The sequence below is a fragment of the Lissotriton vulgaris genome, chromosome 3_1 (genome assembly GCF_964263255.1).
Source record: "Lissotriton vulgaris chromosome 3_1, aLisVul1.2, whole genome shotgun sequence".
NCBI classification, from domain to species: domain Eukaryota; kingdom Metazoa; phylum Chordata; class Amphibia; order Caudata; family Salamandridae; genus Lissotriton; species Lissotriton vulgaris.
In genome coordinates, this window is record NC_141689.1 from 103504481 (window position 1) to 103525960 (window position 21480).

Below are 21480 nucleotides of genomic sequence, written 5' to 3' on the forward strand. Positions count from 1 at the left end.
AAATATGCCCCTGGGTGTCTTGAATTCTAACAATACGATTGGCCAAAGCTGCTGAAGTCGCTTGGCGAGAACCCTACCAGGCCTTTCACCAAATTCGAACATCACTGAACGGTACTGTAGATATTTGGCTGCAATATCCTGGCCACAGAACTCGAGCAGGGAGGCTTTGATGCGTGCAACCTGCAATTGAATAGGAGCTACGTTGCAGCCGTCCCTCTTGTCTATTTCTGCACTTCTGTTGGTTCTTTCTTCACTTCTCCTGCTTCTTTCTGCACCCCTACTGCTTCCTTCTGTACCTCTGTTGGTACTCTCAACACTGCTCTTGCTACTTTCTGTACCTTTCTTGCAAATTTCTGTACCCCTCTTGTCTCTGACTCCCCCCTTTCTTCTTTGTGTACCTCTCTTGCCTCTGGCTGCAACCCTGTGTCCTCTTTCTGCACTTCTGTTGCTTCTTTCTGCATTTCTCTTGCCTTTTTCTGTACCTCTCTTACCTCTTTCTGAACCTCTCATGCCTCGTTCTGCACCTCTTATGCCTGTTTCTGCAACTCTCTTGCTTCTTTCTGTATCACTCATGCCCCCTTTCTGTAACTCTGTTAGTTCTTTCTATACTGCTCTTGCTTCTGTCTCACCTCTCTTGCAAAGTTCAGCATACCTCTTGCATCTTTCTACATGCCTCTTCCCTCTTTCTGCACTTCCCTTGCCTCTGTCTGCACCCCTGTTCCCTCTATCTGCACCTCTTTTGTCTGTTACTGCAGCTCTCTTGCCTCTTTATGTAATTCTCTTGCCTCTTTCTGTACTTCCTCATTGGGGCAGAGTCGGTTTTGATACACGAGAATCGAACTTACCCTGGAGACGCGCAGAGCTTCCATGGAAGCCACTACTGGGGGGCCCGTTATTGTTAATGAAGCTATGCCAGATAGATGTAACTCGGCTATTATACCACAAGTGCCCTTAGAGCCCTTGGTGGTAATCTCAGAAGCCCCACTCATGTCATCTGTTACTTCAATTGGTACAACTGTCATAGCACCACCACTAGCATTATCACTACCCCCGATTGAGGCTAGGTTCACACGACAATCGCAGCATAAAGAAAACGGAGGTATTGCCCAAGCAACCACAAGAAAAAAAAAAAGGGGGGTGGTGCGAATGTCTGACAAAATATCGATAACACAAATATCGATATACAAAAATATCGGAACAAAAATATCGAAGTCAAAAATATAGGAATCCTATCCCTAACAAGGTAAGTACAAATATATTGAAAATAAAATATAGAATGACAAAAATATCGTTTTTTGTAAAATATCGTTTTTTAAAAATAAAATAAATATCTAATATTAACAAAATAATACTTATAAATGTAATAAACATATTTAAAAATGTACTATATTATTTAAAATTAATACATAATATAATACAAATTAATATTATTAAATATATAATACATAATATATTTTTCATTAATAATAACTCTAAATTAATTATTTTCATAACTTATAAACAAATAAAATATAATAAATTACTAATACATTTATTTACATAAAATAATCACATAAATAACAATTAATAACAACATAATACTAATAAAAAAGCTAAATACATTTTAGATAGCGTATGAGTAAAAATTACTATTCCCACTCCAGAGAGTGCGACAGTAGGGAAAGTGTTGGATAGCGTACGGGTAACAATTACTATTCCAACTCCAGAGAGTGCAACAGTAGGGAAAGTGTTGGAAAGCGTAGGGGTAACAATTACTATTCCAACTCCAGAGAGTGCAACAGTAGGAAAAGTGTTGGATAGCGTAGGGGTAACAATTACTATTCCAACTCCAGAGAGTGCAACTGTAGGGAAAGTGTTGGATAGCGTAGGGGTAAAAAAATTACTATTCCAACTCCTGAGAGTGCAACAGTAGGGAAAGTGTTAGATAGCGTAGGGGTAAAAATTACTATTCCCACTCCAGAGAGTGCAACAGTAGGGAAAGTGTTGGATAGCGTAGGGGTAACAATTACTATTCCAACTCCAGAGAGTGCAACAGTAGGGAAAGTGTTGGATAGCATAGGGGTAAAAATTACTATTCCCACTCCAGAGAGTGCAACAGTAGGGAAAGTGTTGGATAGCGTAGGGATAACAATTACTATTCCAACTCCAGAGAGTGCAACAGTAGGGAAAGTGTTGGATAGCGTAGGATTAAAAATTACTATTCCAACTCCAGAGAGCGCAACAGTAGGGAAAGGGTTGGATAGCTTAGGGGTAACATTTACTATTCCAACTCCAGAGAGTGCAACAGTAGGGAAAGTGTTGGATAGCGTAGGGGTAACAAATACTATTCCCACTCCAGAGAGTGCAACAGTAGGGAAAGTGTTTGATAGCGTAGGGGTAACAATTACTATTCCAACTCCAGAGAGTGCAACAGTAGGGAAAGTGTTGGATAGCGTAGGGGTAACAATTACTATTCCAACTCCAGAGAGTGCAACAGTAGGGAAAGTGTTGAATAGCATAGGGGTAACAATTACTATTCCAACTCCAGAGAGTGCAACAGTAGGAAAATGTTGGATAGCATAGAGGTAAAAATTAATATTCCCACTCCAGAGAGTGCAACAGTAGGGAAAGTGTTGGATAGCGTAGGTGTAACAATTACTATTCCCACTCCAGAGAGTGCAACAGTAGGGAAAGTGTTGGATCGCGTAGGGGTAACAATTACTATTCCAAATACAAAGAGAGTGCAACAGTAGGGAAAGTGTTGGATAGCGTAGGGGTAAAAATTACTATTCCCACTCCAGAGAGTGCAACAGTAGGGAAAGTGTTGGATAGCGTAGGGGTTAAAATAACATACTTACAATTTTTTTTTTTTTTACTAATACAAATATGATCTATTAAATAAATATAAAACATTTACAATACATATACATAATTATTACAAACATGATTAGCAAAATATATATAACCTAAAAATATCATGAAATACATACCATTTTATAATATTTAATTACCAATTAATAAATAATTAACAATTATAAAATTAACTTAACAATTATTTATTACTTAATTACATTAAAATTAGTTCCCACCATATTCCCCTATAAACACACAACCCGCAACAGAACACATCTATCAATTAATCATTTATTTAAAATGAATTACCAATTAATTAAATGTATTTACCAATTAATAAAAATTAATGTATGCTTCCTACTAATTAATAATTAATTCTACATAATGAAATTACTTCCCACCCTATTCCCCTATAAACCCATAACCCGCTACAGGACATATTTATTAATTAATCAATTAATTAAATATAATTACCAAAATAATTTAAATATAATTACCAATTATTTTTAATTAATGTATGATTCCTACTAATTAATAATTATTTAAACATTATTAAATTACTTCCCACCCTATTCCCCTATAAACCCATAACCCGCTACAGAACATATTTATCAATTAATCAATTAATTAAAATTAATTAAAAATAATTCTCAATTAATTAATTAATAATTCCTACTAATTAATAATTAATTTAACATAATTAAATTACTTCCCACCCTATTCCCCTATAAACCCATAACCCGCTACAGAACATATTAATCAATTAATTAAAATTAATTAAAAATAATTCTCAATTAATTAATTAATAATTCCTACTAATTAATAATTAATTTAACATAATTAAATTACTTCCCACCCTATTCCCCTATAAACCCACAACCCGCTACAGTACTAAAAAACAATATTTAATTAAATTATAATAAAAATTAATAATAAACATAATAAATACAATATAATATACACAAAATGTATTTAAAAATCGATATTAGTAACATCGAAATTATTTACTTTGATATTACTGACATCGATATTTAAAACTTCGATATTACTAATATCGATATTAGGACTGTCAATATTACTTACCTTCTATATTATGTCCCATCAATATTTAAACTTCAATATAATTGTATATCGAAATTTAAAACTCGATATTTTGTCTGTGTAACGGGTGGTGCACCACTTACGGTACAACAAACTAGAAAAGTTGGAAAAACAAAGGGTATTGCCCATGGCAAGAAAGGCCCCGGAGAATAAGCAGTTCCTCGTAGCCCTAATTGTCCTAGCACATCAAAAAAACAAAACTCTTTTGTGTATTTCCAGGCAGAGTCGGAAGACAGTATATTGGCAAAATTTGAGGGGAAGCTAATGGTGCTGTTAAAACCGTTGTTAGACAAACTTGTGGATATTGACACTCGCCTAAATAACATAGAACAAAAACTTCCCCCACCTATTAGCCAAATACCAAATGGGGGCATAGCAGCTCAGGGTAACACACTTGACGGCCGATTTAAACATGGTTCTAGTGGCCTAGGATGTTGCAACCAAAGGGGGTGCACAGGCTCCTACACCAAACAGTGTTAATATCCAATTAGCTCAAACTAGCTCTGCATGGGGAGGAGTAAAATCCGGGGGAAGTTATAAGGGTTTGAAGGATTCACATAGGAGAGGTTCGGATACTGTACATAGCAAGGGATATCTTAGCTTACTCCCTGAGTTCACTCCTTATACAGTTGTGCTTTCGAATGTACCAATAATACTACCCACTTCTGAGGAACATTGGACCACCTTAAAAAATAAGGCACTCCACCTATTAGATATCAGGACCGTGTTAGGCAGGCACCTGTTTCATGAGTTTAAAATGGTCCATAGGGTCCCCTGGATAGGGAGATCGAATTAAAGTAACAGGGGTGACTGCATAGTTTTGAATTTTGGGGAATTTAATAGGGGAAAGTTTAGCCTATCGCCCAATAATTCCAGTGAAGGAGAAAAAGCACAGGAACCTACACTTATACACCCAGCAATTTTAGCCATTGATCCCCCACAGGCAGAGGGTGTTTTGGAACCAGCATTAGTTACCAATTCTAAAAAACTGTTGAGCTTACACAATCCAAAAGGATAATAAATGATTTTGATCTCAATATTCTGAGCTGGAATGTTGCAGGCCTCGAACCAAGATTAGCGGACACAGATTGGATGCATATACTGTCTGGCAAAGACATTATAATGTTCCAGGAGACATGGGCCACACTTGATTTACACATAGAGGGGTACCATTGCTTTAGCCTGACAGCACCTAAACCAGATTTTGGGCGTGCACCTGGAGGCTTATTCATTGGGATCAGGATAGCTGCTGGAGGAAGTACTAGGGTGATACCAACTAACAGAACAAATATACAGATATTGCAATACAAAAGACGGGTCCCCTTCTATTTGATTCATTTTTATAATAATGACTTTTATTCTGTTCCAAAATAGGAATTTTACTGAGCTTTTTAAAATTATATCAGGTTTAGACCAACATCAAGGCGTAGATGAGGGTATTGGGATCCTCTTAAGGGGGGATTTCAATGCTAAAATCCCAAAGGCATATCAGGATATGGACAAATCTCAAGCAAATCCAGCAGTGCAAAGGGGTTTAGAATTAGATATTTTTATTAGTGAACACATCCTCAGTAATGTAATGGATTTGGTTCATACTCTAGAAATCAGCAGGCACCAACTTTTAGAGGCAGGGACTGTTTTTCAACTATCGATTATATTTTTATGTCTCCATGCCTTGCAAACCGTCTAATAAAGGCTGAGGTTCATGCAACAGACTTTGGGGACCACAACCCACTAATAGTAGTATTAAGATTAGGATCCCGCCCTGTGTATACCATCTCTCATGGGGCGAAAGATGTTACTCCCTCAACAGATAATTTAAGGTTGAAATGGAGGGGAGTAGACAGTGGTAGAATAGTTGAGACTGTGATAGTCAAGTCAAGTCAAGTGATTTATATAGCGCGCTACATACCCAGAGGGTCTTAAGGCGCTTGAGGAGGGTGAGGAGCTACTTGTCGAATATCCAGGTTTTAAGTTGCTTTCTGAATGTAAGGTGGTTCTGAGTGAGGTGAAGGTGAGTGGGGAGTGAGTTCCAGGTTTTAGCTGCCAGGTAGGAGAAGGATCTGCCTCCCATGGTGGTTTTGTTGATGCGAGGTACAGTTGCAAGGGCTTGGTTGGAGGATCGTAGGTGGCGGGAGGGGGTGTAGAAGGAAAGTCGTGAGTTGAGGCATTCGGGTCCAAGTTCGTAGAGTGCTTTGTGTGCGTGGGTTAGGAGGCGGAAAGTAATCCTCTTGTTAACGGGGAGCCAGTGGAGGTTTTTCAGGTGTCCAGAGATGTGGTCTTTACGCGGGATGTCTAGTATGAGTCTGGCTGACGCGTTCTGGATGCGTTGGAGTTTTTTCTGGAGTTTTGCGGTGGTACCGGCGTATATGGTGTTTCCGTAGTCCAGGCGACTCGTGACCAGTGCGTGGGTGACCGTTTTTCTAGTTTCGGTGGGGATCCAGCGGAATGATTTTTTTAGCATGCGAAGAATATTGAAGCAAGAAGATGAGACGGCGTTGACTTGTCGGTTCATAGAAAGTGAGGAGTCCAGGATGACACCTAAGTTCCGTGCGTGGTCCGTCGGGATGGGTGCTTTTCCAAGGGCCTCTGGCCACCAAGAGTCATCCCAGGCAGAGGGGGAGGTGCCAAGGATGAGGACTTCAGTTTTGTCGGAGTTCAGTTTTAGACGGCTGTATTTCATCCACTCGGCTACTTCTTTCATAGAAGAACACCAGTATTTAATTACTTCATGTTTGTCAACAGAAGGTAACTTTTTGAGGACAATTGAAGATTGTACCAAATTATGCTCTGTAATTAGATCCCTCCTGTCAGTGCCACTGCACAAGGTTGACAAAGAACCTAGATGGTTTGACCACAAATGCTCAGAAGCAAACAAGAATCTAGGTAAGGCTCTAACCTCCAAACCTAGGTAGCCTATGGACCTAAGGACAGCAAGGAGGATGTATAAAATAACAACTAGAGCATGGAAGGCTACTTTATTGGGGAGCACTGGGAGGCATTAGTTGACTCAGCAGGTGGAAAGAATGGTATTTCATTCTGGTCTGCAGTTAGGGACCTGCGTAATATGGGTCAACAATTGACACCAGTAAGCTGCACCATGTAAATGTAAATGTAATGTAAATGTATTGGCATTTATATAGCGCACTACTTACCCGTAGGGTCCCAAGGCGCTTCGACCGCTGCGAAACCCTTCCTGGCTTCCCTGAGAGATGGTCCCTTAATGGGTATCTCCAGGGTGAGACCAGGCATCCCCGGCGGTCTGGTGGGGCCGTTAGTGAAGATGAGGCAAGCTAATGCCCAGAGTTGCCGAGTGTGATCGCTGATCAGAGTGGGCACCGAGGCGAGAGAATTATCGAGTCCGCTGACCCTGGTCCAGAAACCTGCCGCGCCGGGAATCGAACCCTGGTCCCGGGCCGTCCTCTGCTCTCGGGTCTGCCGCCTCTAACCAGTGAGCCACACTACTTCACTATTCTTCACCATCTCCAGTGATTCATGGGAGAATCACTTCTCTAAAATATATGGTGCACCAACACAAGGCAAAGTCTATTATGTGCAGGGACATCTTTGCTGCGTACAGATTACGCTGCTGGAGGTAGAAGTGGCAATTATACAGAGCCTTGTCAATAAGGCTCTGGGCCCTGATGGGATACCTATATATATACCTTGTGTTGTGTGTTGTATCTTAAACTGTATCTTTTATACTCCCTGCGCGCTGCCTCCCGATCTCCCTGTGCCCCGTTCCACCGCGGCTTACCAGTGCCGATTGCTGTGGAGGGCCAGGTCGGGCGCCATCTTTGGTGAGTCCCGGTCCCCGGCTGGTCTCGAGTTAGCGGTCTAGCTCGGGGAGGGGCTTGGGCCTCAAATAGCGATGCCTCATCGGACGCGCAGTGGACGCGCGCAGCGGGCGCGCCGTCTGCGCACCGAAGGAGCGCCAAAGGAGGGCCCGTCTGTGCCCTTCCGTGCCCCGGACGGGCCCAGGGCCAGCTTCTCTGCCCGACGTCCTCCGGGTTCGGCCAGCTCAGAGAAGCGCAAGTATTCTCGTCATGATCTCATGAGACTTGCTCTCCCCGGCGGAAGATTGACTTGCTTGCGCGCGGGTCTGGACTGCGCTATGGTGAAGTGCCCCAGTTGCGGTTTTCTTCCCCAGCCATCCTTACCCCCACGTTTAGTCAGTAACACCGGCGCAGCAACCATTAGGGCTGGGCTGATTAATGCCAGATCCGTGGTGAGACACGCCGCCGATGTTTTTGAACTACTGGTGGATGGCCAGTTGGAGGTGCTGTTCGTCACGGAGACGTGGATGACCAGCACATCCGCCCCAAGTGTGGAACTTGCCGTCCCCAAAGGTTTCAAGATTGCTAGGGTTGACAGACCTTTGGGTAGAGGGGGCGGACTAGCCGTTATTTTTAAGGATGGGTGGCGCTTCGCCTCTAAGCCGCCTGTTGCGGATGCTGGGGGCGAGGTTCTCCACTTTTCCATTATAATTTCCCCTCATTTCACCTTAGGAGGGTCTTTGATTTACAGGCCCCCGGGCCAGGCCAATCATTGTATTGACTCTCTAGAGGAATATATAGTGCCGCAGGCCTTACGTTTTCCAAAATTTCTTTTGGTCGGCGACCTAAATATTCATGCGGATGCTCCTGACTCACCTGAAGCCCGCAGGCTCGGTGAAGTTCTCAACCTCGCACAGCTCAAGCAATGGGTGACTTCTCCGACGCATGTGGGAGGTCACCTTCTTGATCTGGTTTGCTCAAACTTCCCCATTAAGACTGTGAGCGTAGAAAAAGTAACCTGGTCCGATCGTGACCTGGTCAGGTTCGCGTGGGAGATGGTGGAAACTGGTCAAACACCCCCCATGTGCCATACCCAAAAGGTCAGCCTGCCCGCGTTCAGAAAGGCCCTATCTGGAGCCCGCCCAAAACCCACGGTGGTCTTGGATGAGGCGGTCTGCGGGTTTAATGAGTGGGTGCTGCAGGCGGCTACTGTATCCACTAAACACACTACCGTGTCTAGACTCCGACGCTCTCCCTCCCAACCCTGGTTCTCCCCCGAGTTGAGGGAGCTGAAACTAGGCTGTAAAAAACTGGAACGAGCGTGGAGATGTGGGTATAGCTCTGAGGCCAAGTCTGTCCTACGCTCAGCTCAAAAAGATTATTATGCCGCCATTAAGGTTGCTAAAGGGAATTATTATGCAGGGCGTATCGCTAAAGCAGATAACAATAGTAGAGAGATTTTCTCTATTGTCAAAAGTTTTGTATCCCCTGTCGCTGATGCTGCTATTCTCCCTTCCTCTGCGCAATGGTGCGAGGATTTGTCCACCTTTTTCATCAGCAAAATAGCTAGGATTCAGCAGGACCTACTCTCGGCGCTGCCCGTGGACTGTTTAGCGGCCGACTCCTGTTCCACACAATGCCCGTGCTCTGAGCAACAGCTTACTAACTTTGCGCAAGTCGCTGAGTGTGCTGTACTGCCTCTTCTTCAGTCCCTGAAATCCGGCTCTCCCGCTGACCCATGCCCAGCCCGAGTGCTTTCGGAGGTGGCGGAAACTGTCTGTAGTGAGATCACTCAGATAGTGAATCTTTCCCTGGCTTCAGGCGAGGTTCCTCTCGGTTGGAAACGAGCCAAACTTCTGCCGCTCCTGAAAAAACCGGGACTGGACGCTACGGTCCCTGGGAATTATCGTCCCATATCCCTTTTGCCAGCACTCGCTAAAATCTGTGAGAAAGTGGTTCTTCAGCAATTGGAGAGTTTTGTGGAATCCTCCAATGCCCTTCATCCTGCCCAATCGGGTTTCAGGGCATCCTATAGCACCGAGACAGCGCTGGTGGAGATGACGGAGTCTATCCGGGAATGTCTGGACGGAGGCGGCAGAGCGGTCCTGATTTTATTGGACCTCTCTGCTGCGTTCGATACCGTCCCTTACGAGCTCCTCCTCGCCAGGCTGTCTGCTATTGGTATTGGTGGGGTTGTTCTGGCCTGGTTGTCCTCTTTTCTATCGGATAGGACACAGCAGGTCTGGATGCCGCCCCACGCCTCAGAGCCTAAACCACTCCTCACGGGGGTCCCTCAGGGATCCACTCTTAGTCCCCTACTGTTCAACATTTACATCACCCCCTTGGTTTATTTAGCGGAACAGTATGGGGCTAGGATTATAGGGTATGCAGATGATACTCAGCTGCTGTTCACCTGGCCAGACGACAATCTGGATACTTCTGCAGTCCATTTGTGTCTGTCCTCAGTATTTCGCTGGTTAACCTTGGCCCAGCTGAAATGCAATGAGGACAAATCCGAGGTGCTCTTTTATGGTTCCTTCCCCCCCTCGTTCAGGAATACGCTGTGGCCCCCGAACATTCCCAGCCCCAAAGAGATGGGGGGCCCCGCGAAAAACCTTGGCATCTGGTTTGGGGAGGACCTTAGATTCGAGGACCATATAAAGAAGCTCACGGGAACTTGCTTTGCCACGTTGAAAATGCTTCGCAAATTCTTCCCTTTGCTCCCTAGGGATGCCAAGGAGACTGTTGCTCGGGCTCTCATACTGGCAAGGTTGGACTAGGCGAATGCACTGTTCAGTGGCATTCCTGTGGTAAATTTAAATTACCTATACTTAATTTATGCGGTAAAGTTCAATAAGAATAACTCAGTCAAAAATAAGAGGCAGAGTCCGTGGCATCTGGGTTTTATAAGGATTTTATTCCTTAAAAAGGAATTGGTTCGAACCAGGTATCATGTTCCATCACCACTAGGGTTCAGGAAGGGATAGACAATGATTTATTAACAGTACATCATATATATAGTCAATGCATTACAGTGGTGATGGGTTCAGAAGGCGTAACAGCTGAGAGAAACGAGATAAGAACATTAAGTGCGTAACAGAAGGCGTGCATGAGGGCGTACACGAAGGTGTGTGCTAGAAACGTCACGTAGAGGTGTCACAAGTGGGTGGATCTATAGGAGAATTCTGCAGTGTCAGCAGAAACATGTGGCAGAGACGCGCGCGCAGCAGCATGACGTGTGATTGACGTGTAACTGGAGGGTGAAGGGGACTTGACATTTGCACTATACAGGGAGACAGAAGTCTGGCATGTCAGAACAACCTAATCCCAAATCATATCTGGTATCTGGTGTTTGAGGAACTACATTATCTAGAAGGAAAGGTCTCTCGGGCAGAGGCTATTCTATACTGACTGCTAGTGCGTGCATATGCGACTACGTGTCCACGTGTAAAGCAAGGGGGCCATGGGCCTACCATGGTAACGGGAGCTATGAATTACTTGCATGGAGACAGAAAGGCCCTTTGCTCTGCAGCTGGGAAGGATGTTTACCTAAACTACTAGACAGGAATGTATTTTCGAGGAGCGGAGCAGATAACTTGAAGGCAAAATACAGTCTTGGCAGGCAAGCAGGCCGAGCCAGGCACCGCTAGCCGCGCAGGGAGTAAGGTAAAGGTCATGGATACAGATGCAGGTCCAAGCTGCAGCTTCCAGAGGCAGAAGGCAGAAAAAGCTCGATGGCAGGAATCAGGGCCTAACTCGCCAGAGCTAGGAAAACGTGAAAAGTACACCATGTAAAGACGGTGGCAAGGCATACTTAGGAACTGAATATTCGATCCATTCATGGTGGATCTGAAAGAGGGCATGTTAACGTTGGACGCAAATGTATTTGCGTCTTCATAGCTGATTGTGGAGGGAACATACATGTACTTGAAGCACGTACATGAAGCCGTTGGGGTCTATGATAGGGGACACAATTGATCATAAAAATTCATATTACCTCATTCCCTCCTTGTCCCCTACGGACCCTTCATGATATATCAATCCTCATTAATCTATCAATTTGTTCATGTAACATCATTTGCTCTTCTTTCTTCCGACGTGACTTTGAATGTGGACTTGAATGAGGAATACATGATGTGGCGCACAAGCCGCAAATCGCTGGCCCACATTGCAGACATAAGCAACAACTGAATACTATAAGAAGGGCTATTCCTAGGAAGGATAGGACCTTCCATCCCCAGGCTGATAACGTGGTCCAGAACCAACCGGACCAAGTCCAGGTGCCTGGATTCTGGTGTATCAGACTTGCAATCTTGTGAAGATGGGTTATGGCTCTATATACTGATGGCACGTTTTCTGGAATGAAAACACAGCAGCTCGATCCGATGACTCTACAAGCTCCGCCCCTATCGGCCAGGATGACGTCAAGGACAAGACGATTTTGAAGAACAACAATCCGCATAGCAGACTGCTCCTCTGTTAAGTTGCCTAGGGCAGAAGTAGTTTCATTCACTACTGCTTTGAGGGTTCTGGTTAATTTACGTATCAGTTTACTATTAAAGACAGCACCTAAGTAGGGAAAGAAACCTTTATTGAAGTCTGTGTATTGCTCCCATGCCGTTTCAGTGTAGTCGACAATCGGGAGATCTCTCTGGGGTCTATTGTGTACTAGATGGGAGTTCCTATGATAATCAGGAGGGGCTAGGAAAACGGGTGGCAGAAGGAAGGCAATGTAACAGGTACCATCCCAATCTAGAGGTAAGCGTATATATGCTGTATGGCCACAAATGAAATAGGAATGACGGGAAGCTTTAAATGCAGACTTGCCTTTATCACTGAATTCGATCACAGTAGTACATTTACTATGACCCAGGTGTACGGAACCATTCTTTCTAACACACAATTCACCTTTTACTGGTAATACGGACATAGCGGGCAAGACTGGTTCGGGTTCGGATTCAACATTCAGAATCAAGAGGTTAAGTGTAAAGTTACCTAATCCATATACTTCATTTTCTAGGTCAGTCCCTGTCCTTCTGGGGAGACCCTCCTTGTCAGGGAAACATACTTTATGCAAAACAGTGTTCAGGTTTCCCCATACCCAGTTACCCTGGTAAACTACAGAACTTGAATCTAAAGAATTAATCAAACTAAACCATGCGCCACAGGAACCATTGTGTGTGAACGGGTACGGGAAGAGGGGCAGAACTCCCTTATATTTCTGATAGGGAGGGAGTCGGCCACATATCCAACAATTAGTAGCATTGCTGGCCTGATGGGAATGATGTAACATGCTGATGAATGTATTGTTGCGCAGCGCAAGTCTGTAAGATAACTCATGCGGGGGTAATTCACTAAAAGTGTGCTCGACAGTGTCATTTGGAGAAGAATATGCACGTTTGAAAATAGGATAATATATATGTAACAGTATACTTTCAGCAATAATCATAAGACTCAGAAAAAACATAATCAATAGTGTCACAATACAGTGACTACGAAGTAATTTACAATATTCACGTTTCTTGAGCTGTTTCTGTCTATCTCTCTCTCTATTGGGGTCTAGGGGATACATGTCAGAAACTCGTCTAACCGATTCACCTAGGGGAGGACTTAAACAATTAAACTGTCTGACTTGCTAGACCTCAATTTCAATTTATATTCTTGAGAAGAGGTTTTCTCTACCAGGGGGAGTTTTGAGTCAGTCTGTGGAGGAGGGCCGGGCTGGGAGTCTAGATCTGGCGGCAGTCCATGGAATTTTTTGACATGACTCGAGTGGAGCCAGCCCTTACGGCCCTCGACTTTAATAGCTGTCCTTGTTGTGAGTAGTACTAGCTTCGGCGCCTGCCAACGGGGCTCCAGCGGACTCCTCCTGTCGAAATTCCTTACAAAGACGAGGTCCCCCGGAACAACTTCATGTGGCTTCACCTCGGTGTTGTCGGGAAAGGCTGCAGCGACCTGTGAACGACATGATTGTAGTGCAGACATCAAGGAGGCAAGGTAATCTGTCAGCATATTACAGTCAACATCGGTAATTTTTCGAGGCAAAGGCGTCCCCCACATATTCGGTGGCCTACCAAAGACCACCTCGTACGGGGATAGCCCTGTTCTGGAGTGTGCGACCATTCTCATATAAAAGAGGGCGACTGGCAAAGCTACTATCCAGTCGACACCTTTCTCCCTACAGATCTTAGCAAGACGAATTTTCAGAGTCTGATTGTGCCGCTCCACGAGACCTGCTGCCTCGGGATGTCGGACACAGTGGAACTTCCACTGATACCCTAGCAGCAGTGATACCTGCTTCATAAGCTCGGACGAGAATGGCTGACCGTTGTCTGAGTATACGATGCGGGGCAAACCATATCTGGGGAAGAATTCACGAACCAGCTGCTTGGCAGTGGTCGGAGCAGTGTAATCTGGGACTGGATATGCTTCTGTCCAACGGGAAAGTGCACATACAACTACGAGGACATATTTGAATCCTCGACAACGTTCCATCTGGATATAGTCCATCTGGAGGACTTCAAAAGGATGATCGGGAGGATGAAATCCACCTTGCTCTACAGGAATGCCTTTACCTGGGTTGAACTGACAACAAACCATGCAAGTACGCACTTTCTGTTTGGCTGCTGCTCGTAAATGTTTATTGAACCAAAGATTTTGAATACTGTCTAACATGGCTTTTTCTCCTAAATGTGCTGGGCTGTGTACTGTATTTATGATAACTTGATACCTGGTTAAACGCCTGCAAATTATCCAGAATGCTGCTGTCCGTCTCCTATTCAACGTCCCAAGATGGAAGAGTGTGCGTTCTGATTTGCGCACTCTTCATTGGCTCCCCGTATCACAGCGCATCCTGTTTAAATCCTTGTTGCTCGCGTTTAGAGCAATCCACGATCAAGGCCCTGCATATTTGAGAAAGAGATTTGCCTTCTATGCCCCCGCCCGTACCCTCAGATCATCTACTCTGTTTAAATTGTCTCTTCCCCGCTTTAAGCGAGCCAGACTCGGTGGTCAGTCGATTGCCGTGGTCGCGGCTCAGGCCTGGAACGCTCTCCCTCTCCATTTGCGCTCCATGCAATCTGTGGCTCAATTCAAGAAAAACCTGAAAACCCATCTGTTCAGGAGTGTAACCTAAGTTGTCTTCTTGCTGCTCTTTTCTCTGCCTCTCCCAATTCGCGCCAGGATACTCCCAAGTAACGGAGCGCCTTACAAAACGGTTTATACATACATACATACATACATACATACATACATAGACATCATAAAGTGGAAACCAGAACTCTGGGCCCCGATCCTGTTGAATGTCTTCAATAGTCTGCCTGTGGCCCCCATGCCGGACACTTGGACAACGAGTATTATTGTGCCGATATATAAAAAGGGGGATAGATTTGACCCAATCAATTATAGCAATCTCGTTGCTCGATAATACACTAAAGATCTTGGGTCGAGTAATATATAACAGGGTCTTGAACTGGACGGAGGAAAGTGGAATGTTGGACCCCTGCCAACTGGGCTTTAGAAGTAAGGTTGGCACGGTTGAACAATGTTTGAACCTTAACTTGGTTATTGGTAAATACAACATTGCTCGCTTATCCCCTGTTTAGTTATCATTCATGGACTTATCGTCCACGTTTGATTCAGTCAACAGGTCCAAACTCTGGTCCATTCTGTTGGATTATGGATTAGGCGAATCTTTGGTACATTTCCTGGCATTTTTACACACTGATCTTTAAGCACAAGTCAGGATTGGTATGGGTGGGGAGGTCTCTGGTGCCATCAGGGTGGGAAGAGGGGTTAGACAGGGGTGCGTTTTAGCACCCCTGCTTTTTATCATTTATATTAATGGGCTGAGCAATTCCCTAAAACAGTCGACCCCAGACGTCCTGAAAATCAATGGGAAATTATTACAGGTACTTCTTTACGCAGATGATGCGGTCCTTATGGGCCTTACTCCGAACTCTGCGTACTTTGGTCAAAACCTTTGTACAGTACATGGACGGCCTGGATTTACACGTGAACTTTAAAAAATCTTCTATTATGTCATGCGGGCTAGGGAAACACCAGCTCAATTCTATCTTAGTTGGGACTGATAGACTAAATTCTACCAGCACTTTTCCATATCTAGGGATGGTCTATGTTACGAACGGCTCATGGACTGGGCATATGGCCCACTCCACAAGCAAGTTCTCAAAGGCCATCAACTCAATTCTTAGTCTCCCACGTCCGAGGCAGACAGGCGCTATTAAAGCTATTTTAATTTTTTTTTATTACAATGCGTTCAGTGGCCACATATGGAGCTGAGATATGGGGTCTGGCAAGAAATTGTTGCACCCAACAAGAAGAAAATCGCTTCTGTAGGAAACTCTTGGGTGTACCGATTTCTACTTCTGAGTTCATTTACAATAGGGAATTAAACTTGCATTTCATTTGTGATTACATTAGGACAAGACCTGCGTTATTCTGGCTCTCAGTTTGGAGGAACAAATCAGCCACCTTGACAAGAAATCATAAGTGACTGCCTTAAATGTGGAAAAGGAATCGACATTCCCTGGCTCTCAGGAGTTTATAAGAGTTTATGCACTGTGGATAAAGGCTAGCTCTTTTTAGAACCGACCAGAGTTGAACCACCACATAAGAATGAATGAAAGAAAGCACTATATACACTTTATAATTTAGATAGGATTAATAAGGAATCTAAGAAATCTACAATCTCCGCCTATATGGGTAAAGAGCTGTATAGGAACCCTTTACCATTATACCTCACTTTGCCAATGACTAATTGGGAAAGATCCCTTTTGTTTCATTTAAGGGCGGTGTTAGACCTGGCATCATTGGCATGAGTTTCTCCTCCATTTGTTTTGTCTGTTTGCCTCCTCTGTTTACGATGTTTTGCTGGAATATTGCTTTGGGCACTGTGCCACTGCTGATCACTGCTACAGTGCAAGTGCTCCCTATGTTAAATTGATACATTGATTGGATTCCATGATTGGCTTCTTTGGTTTACTGTCTGTCCCTAGTAGAGTGCACCAGGAGTGCCAGGGCTTGTAAATACAAATGCTGCTGGTGGGCTTGCAGCACTGGTTGTGCCACCCACAGAAGCGGCCTAGTAAAATATGTCTGAGGTCTGCCATTGCAGAACCTGCGTGCAGTCTGGTACTGTCATGCTGACTACGCAAGTACACCTACTTGCCAGTCCCAAAAACCTTCCCTTAACTTCATGTCAGTCACCCCTATGGTAGGCCCACGGGCAGGGTGCATTGTAAGCATAAGGTAGGACAAGCCCTGATGTGTGTGGCATGTCCAAATAGTGAATTACAGCCATTTTCATTTTTCACTATTGTAAGGCCACCTGCTCTCCTTAGGCCAGACTGAGCTGCTGGAATTATTACACTGGATAATCCAAACAGACTCAGAGAGCATGGTGGAAAGTCGAGTTTAGTATCCCTGAACTCAGAATTTAATAACAAATGCTTTAGGATGGATGGCTTTTAGATTATGAGTTTGAAACTAGCATTTTTAGAAAGTGACTAGTTTCTTGTTTAACTATTTACCGGTCTCTGCTGTTTGGTGTGTGTGTGACAGTAGCTGGGTGGCTCCAGAGGTCTGAATGAGTCAGTGTGGGGTGAATGAGGAGAAGTGTGGCTCAGGGGTTAGAGGCGGCAGACCCGGAAGCTGAGATCGGCCCTAGACCAGGGTTCAATTCCCTGCCTCGGCGGGTCTTGGGCTAAAAATTCCACGGACTCGATAATTCTCGCTTGGGTGCCTTCTCGACTCACGGGTTCACACTCTGCGACTTTGGGGAATAGCTTGCTTAATCTCCACAACGGCCCCTCGCTGCGGGATGCCTGGCTTTCACCTTGTGGATACCCTGCCGGGATATCTCACAGGGTAATACCAGGACGGATTTCCTAAGCAAGCGCAGGGAAACCCACTGCGGGTAGCTGTGTGCTATATAAGCTCAAATACATTTACATTTACATTACAATGAGGCATTTGTGTTTAGAGTGAGGGAAGAGTAGTTCCTGGTAGCCTGCCCTGCCTGACACAATACTGGCTCCACCTCCTGCCGGGCGACTGATAGCCCTGCTCCTGCCAGTGACAATACTGGCTCCACCTCCTGCTGGGCGGCAGAGGACTCTGCCCTGCACAGTCAATAGGCCAGGTGTCTCGGCCTGGCAACATCCACAACAAACCCTAGAGGGGGGAATTCCCCTGCCTGGACAAAGGGATCAAAGCAAAAAAGGGGTATTAGAGAAGGACCCCTGAACCAAGAATTTAGATCACTTCTGACAAGGAAACCTATACCAAGGACAAGAAGCCTGCTGATCCAAGGACTTGCCTATCCCTTCTGCCAGAGTGCTGTTTGCTGGGGGGAATCCTGCAGTTGCTTCTTTATTTTTGCCAAGGAACAAGGAGAGAGGAACTGAGTGTGTACTCTCAAGCTTTGCCAAGAAAATCTCCAAGGACTGGAAGAGTGCCAGTCTCCTGCTGAAGTCACAGGGCTAAAGGACTTTGTCATCTACTTGAACTGGAGTGTAGTGTTTCCAGTATTCTAAAGAAATCAGCAACCTTGACGTCGATGGGCGCCGCCGAATCCAGCTCGACATCGTGAGTAACGGCTCCAGTGTCCCGCTCCTTCGACGCCGGACGCCGGGCCCGATCGACGCCAGTGAGTAGCGAGTTCGGCTCCAGCTCCAAGTGACCCTGTGTCGACGACGACGCTGATCGCATCGAAGCCACAGCCCTTCTCAACGCCGTGAGCGCTGCTAACTCTTGCAACAACGACATCGGCAATGACGCCGTATCCCGCTTCGCCACTGTGAGAGCTGCTCCAGCCTGACTCCTGTCGACGCCGCTGAAGATCGCTCCGACTCCGAGGCCCGATCGATGCTGAAGACTCGACGCCGATACATCTCAACGCCGTGGACCATCGTTTCGTCATTTTCAAAGGTACTGTGTTTGTGGGGTCTGTTTCGATTCCGGGCTCGACGTAGCCCTCCTCGCGGTCGACGCCGAACCTTTGGGATAACTTTGCCTCGACGTCGTGTGACTCCTGTGGGGGTTACATTGTTGCCAAGAACTGTGCTTTAGAGAAGAAGATTTACTTTTGTTACTAAAGAACTGTTCACTAAGAAGAGACTTTACCTGAACTATTATTTTTCCTTCCAAAGAGTATTTAGTAAGATTGTGGTATATTCTTGTTGTTTTTTGGTCTTGTGCTAAGCCTTATATAAACATCCTTATTTTTATAATACCTTCTGTGTTGTGTCCATTTGTGGTGTATTCACTTTATTATTGAATGTGGCCATAAATGCTTAACACACTGCCTCTGAGATAAGCCTATCTGCTCTGCCAAGCTACCAAGGGGGTGAGCGGGGGTTATCTGAGTGTGTGATCCCCTTGCCCTGACTACAGGAGGCGGGAACTGTAAGATTCCTACTAAGATTTCCCATGGGACATTGCTCAAACCCAGACTACATACCATGCCCCTGTGATGGAGTGAGCGCACAAAATGATTTGCATTTTTTCTGTAAATATTATTTAAAATATGTAAAATGGTTTTTAGCTCAGTTTTTTTAGAAAACACAAACCCCTCTCTTTGGAGGATTCTTATTAGATGTTGATCTCCCTGGACACTGAAGAAATAGAATTTCGCACCAGCACTTTCTTGAGACTTGTTACTCGAGTCCGCAAAATGATGGACAACTCTTGATCTTCTGTTCTATATCAATTGTTACAATCATCTGCTGTCTAATTTGGAAATATCAATTTGTAAAAGTTTTAAAAAGGATTTTAGGATATTTTTGTAAAATGAGATTTACTTTTATGAATTTCTAATAAAGATTTGAATTGATTGATTGATTGATGTACTTCTGTTGCTTCTTTCCGCACTTCTCTTGCCTCTTTCTGCACCTCTCTTATCTGTTTCTGTACTTCTCTTGCCTCTTTCTGTACTTCTGTTGCTTCTTTCTGCACTTCTCTTGCCTCTTTCTGTACCTCTCTTGTCTGTTCATATACTTCTGTTTGTTCTTTCTGCACTGCTGTTGCTTCTTTCTGTACCTCTCATGCAAATTTCTACATCCCTGTGGCCTCTTTCTGTACATCTCGTGCTTCGTTCTGCATTTCTCTTGCTACTTTATGCTCCCCTCTTACCTCTTTCTGCACTCCTCTTCCTCGTTTCTGAATCCCTTCTTTCCTCTTTCAGTACCTCTCTTGCCTCTTTCTGCACACCTGTTCTCTTTTTCTGTTCCCCTCTTGTCTGTTTCTACAACTCTCTTGCCACCTTCTGCAGTTGTGTTGCCTCTTTCTGTACCTCTGTTGCTTCTTTCTGCACTTCACTTGCCTCTTTCTGAACCCCTCTTGTCTGTGTCTGTACCTTTATTGGTTCTTTCTACACTGCTCTTGCTTCTTTCTGCATCTCTCTTGCAAATTTCTGTATCCCTTTCGCCTCTTTACGGACACCTCTTGCCTCCTTCTGCACCTCTTTTTGTTCTTTCTGCACTGCTCTTACTTCTTTCTGCACCTATTATGCCTGTTTCTGCAACTCTCTTGCCTCTTTCTGCTCTTCTCTTGCTTCTTTGTACCCCTCATGCGTCTTTATGCACTTCTGTTGCTTCTTTCTGCACCCCTCTTGCCTCTTACTGCACCTCTCTTATCTATTTCGGTTCTTCTCTTACCTCTTTCTGTAACCTTCTTCCTACTTTGTCTACCTCTCTTACCTTTTCTGTACCTCTCTTGCCTGTTTCTGCACCCCTTTTGCCTCTTTCTGTAACCTTCTTCCTACTTTGTCTACCTCTCTTGCCTTTTTCTGTACCTCTTTTGCCTGTTTCTGCTACTCTCTTGCCTCTTTCTGTACTTCTCTTGCCTCTTTCTGTACCTCTGTTGCTTATTTCTCTTGCCTCATTCTGCACCCATCGTGCTGCTTTCTGCACATGTGTTGCTTATTTTTGCACTTTTCTTGTTTCTTTCTGTACCTCTCTTGCTTCTTTCTGCACCCCTCTTGCCTCTTTCTGTAACCTTCTTCCTACTTTGTGTACCTCTCTTGCCTTTTTCTTCACCTCTCTTGCCACTTTCTGCACCCTCTTGCCTTAACTGCACCCTTTGTCCAACTTTCTGCACTTCTCTTGCCTCTTTCTGCATCTCTGTTCCCTTTTTCTGTACCTCTCTTGCCTGTTTCTGCCACTCTCTTGCCTCTTTCTGAGGTTCTGCTGCCTCCTGCTGTACCTCTGTTGCTTCTTTCTGTACTCCTCTTGCCTCCTTGGCACCCCTATAGCCTTCTTCTGCACCTCTGTTGGTTCTCTCTGCACTGCTCTTGTATCTTTCTGTACCTTTCTTGCAAATTTCTGTACCCCTCTTGCCACTTTCTTCCCCATCTTCCTGTACCTCACTTACCTCTGTCTGCAACCCTGTTTCATCTTTCTGCACCTATTTTGCCTGTTTCTGCAACTCTCTTGTCTCTTTCTGTACTTCACTTGCCTCTTTCTGTACCTCTGTTGCTTATTTATGCACTTCTCTTGTTTCTTTCTGTACCTCTCTTGCTTCTATCTGCACCCCTCTTGCCTCTTTCTGTAACCTTCTTCCTTCTTTGTGTACCTCTCTTGCCTTTTTCTTCACCTCTCTGGAGAACCGGGCCTTATGGGCCGGGTGGCGCAGGGCACGCCTAAATCCCCAGATTCACCTGCCTTGTAACTAACAGAGACACGAGACACTCCGTTGAGCGTGGAAGCCAGGTTTATTAGCTGCAGCTAAGCACAGTTGTCCTAGAAGTTAC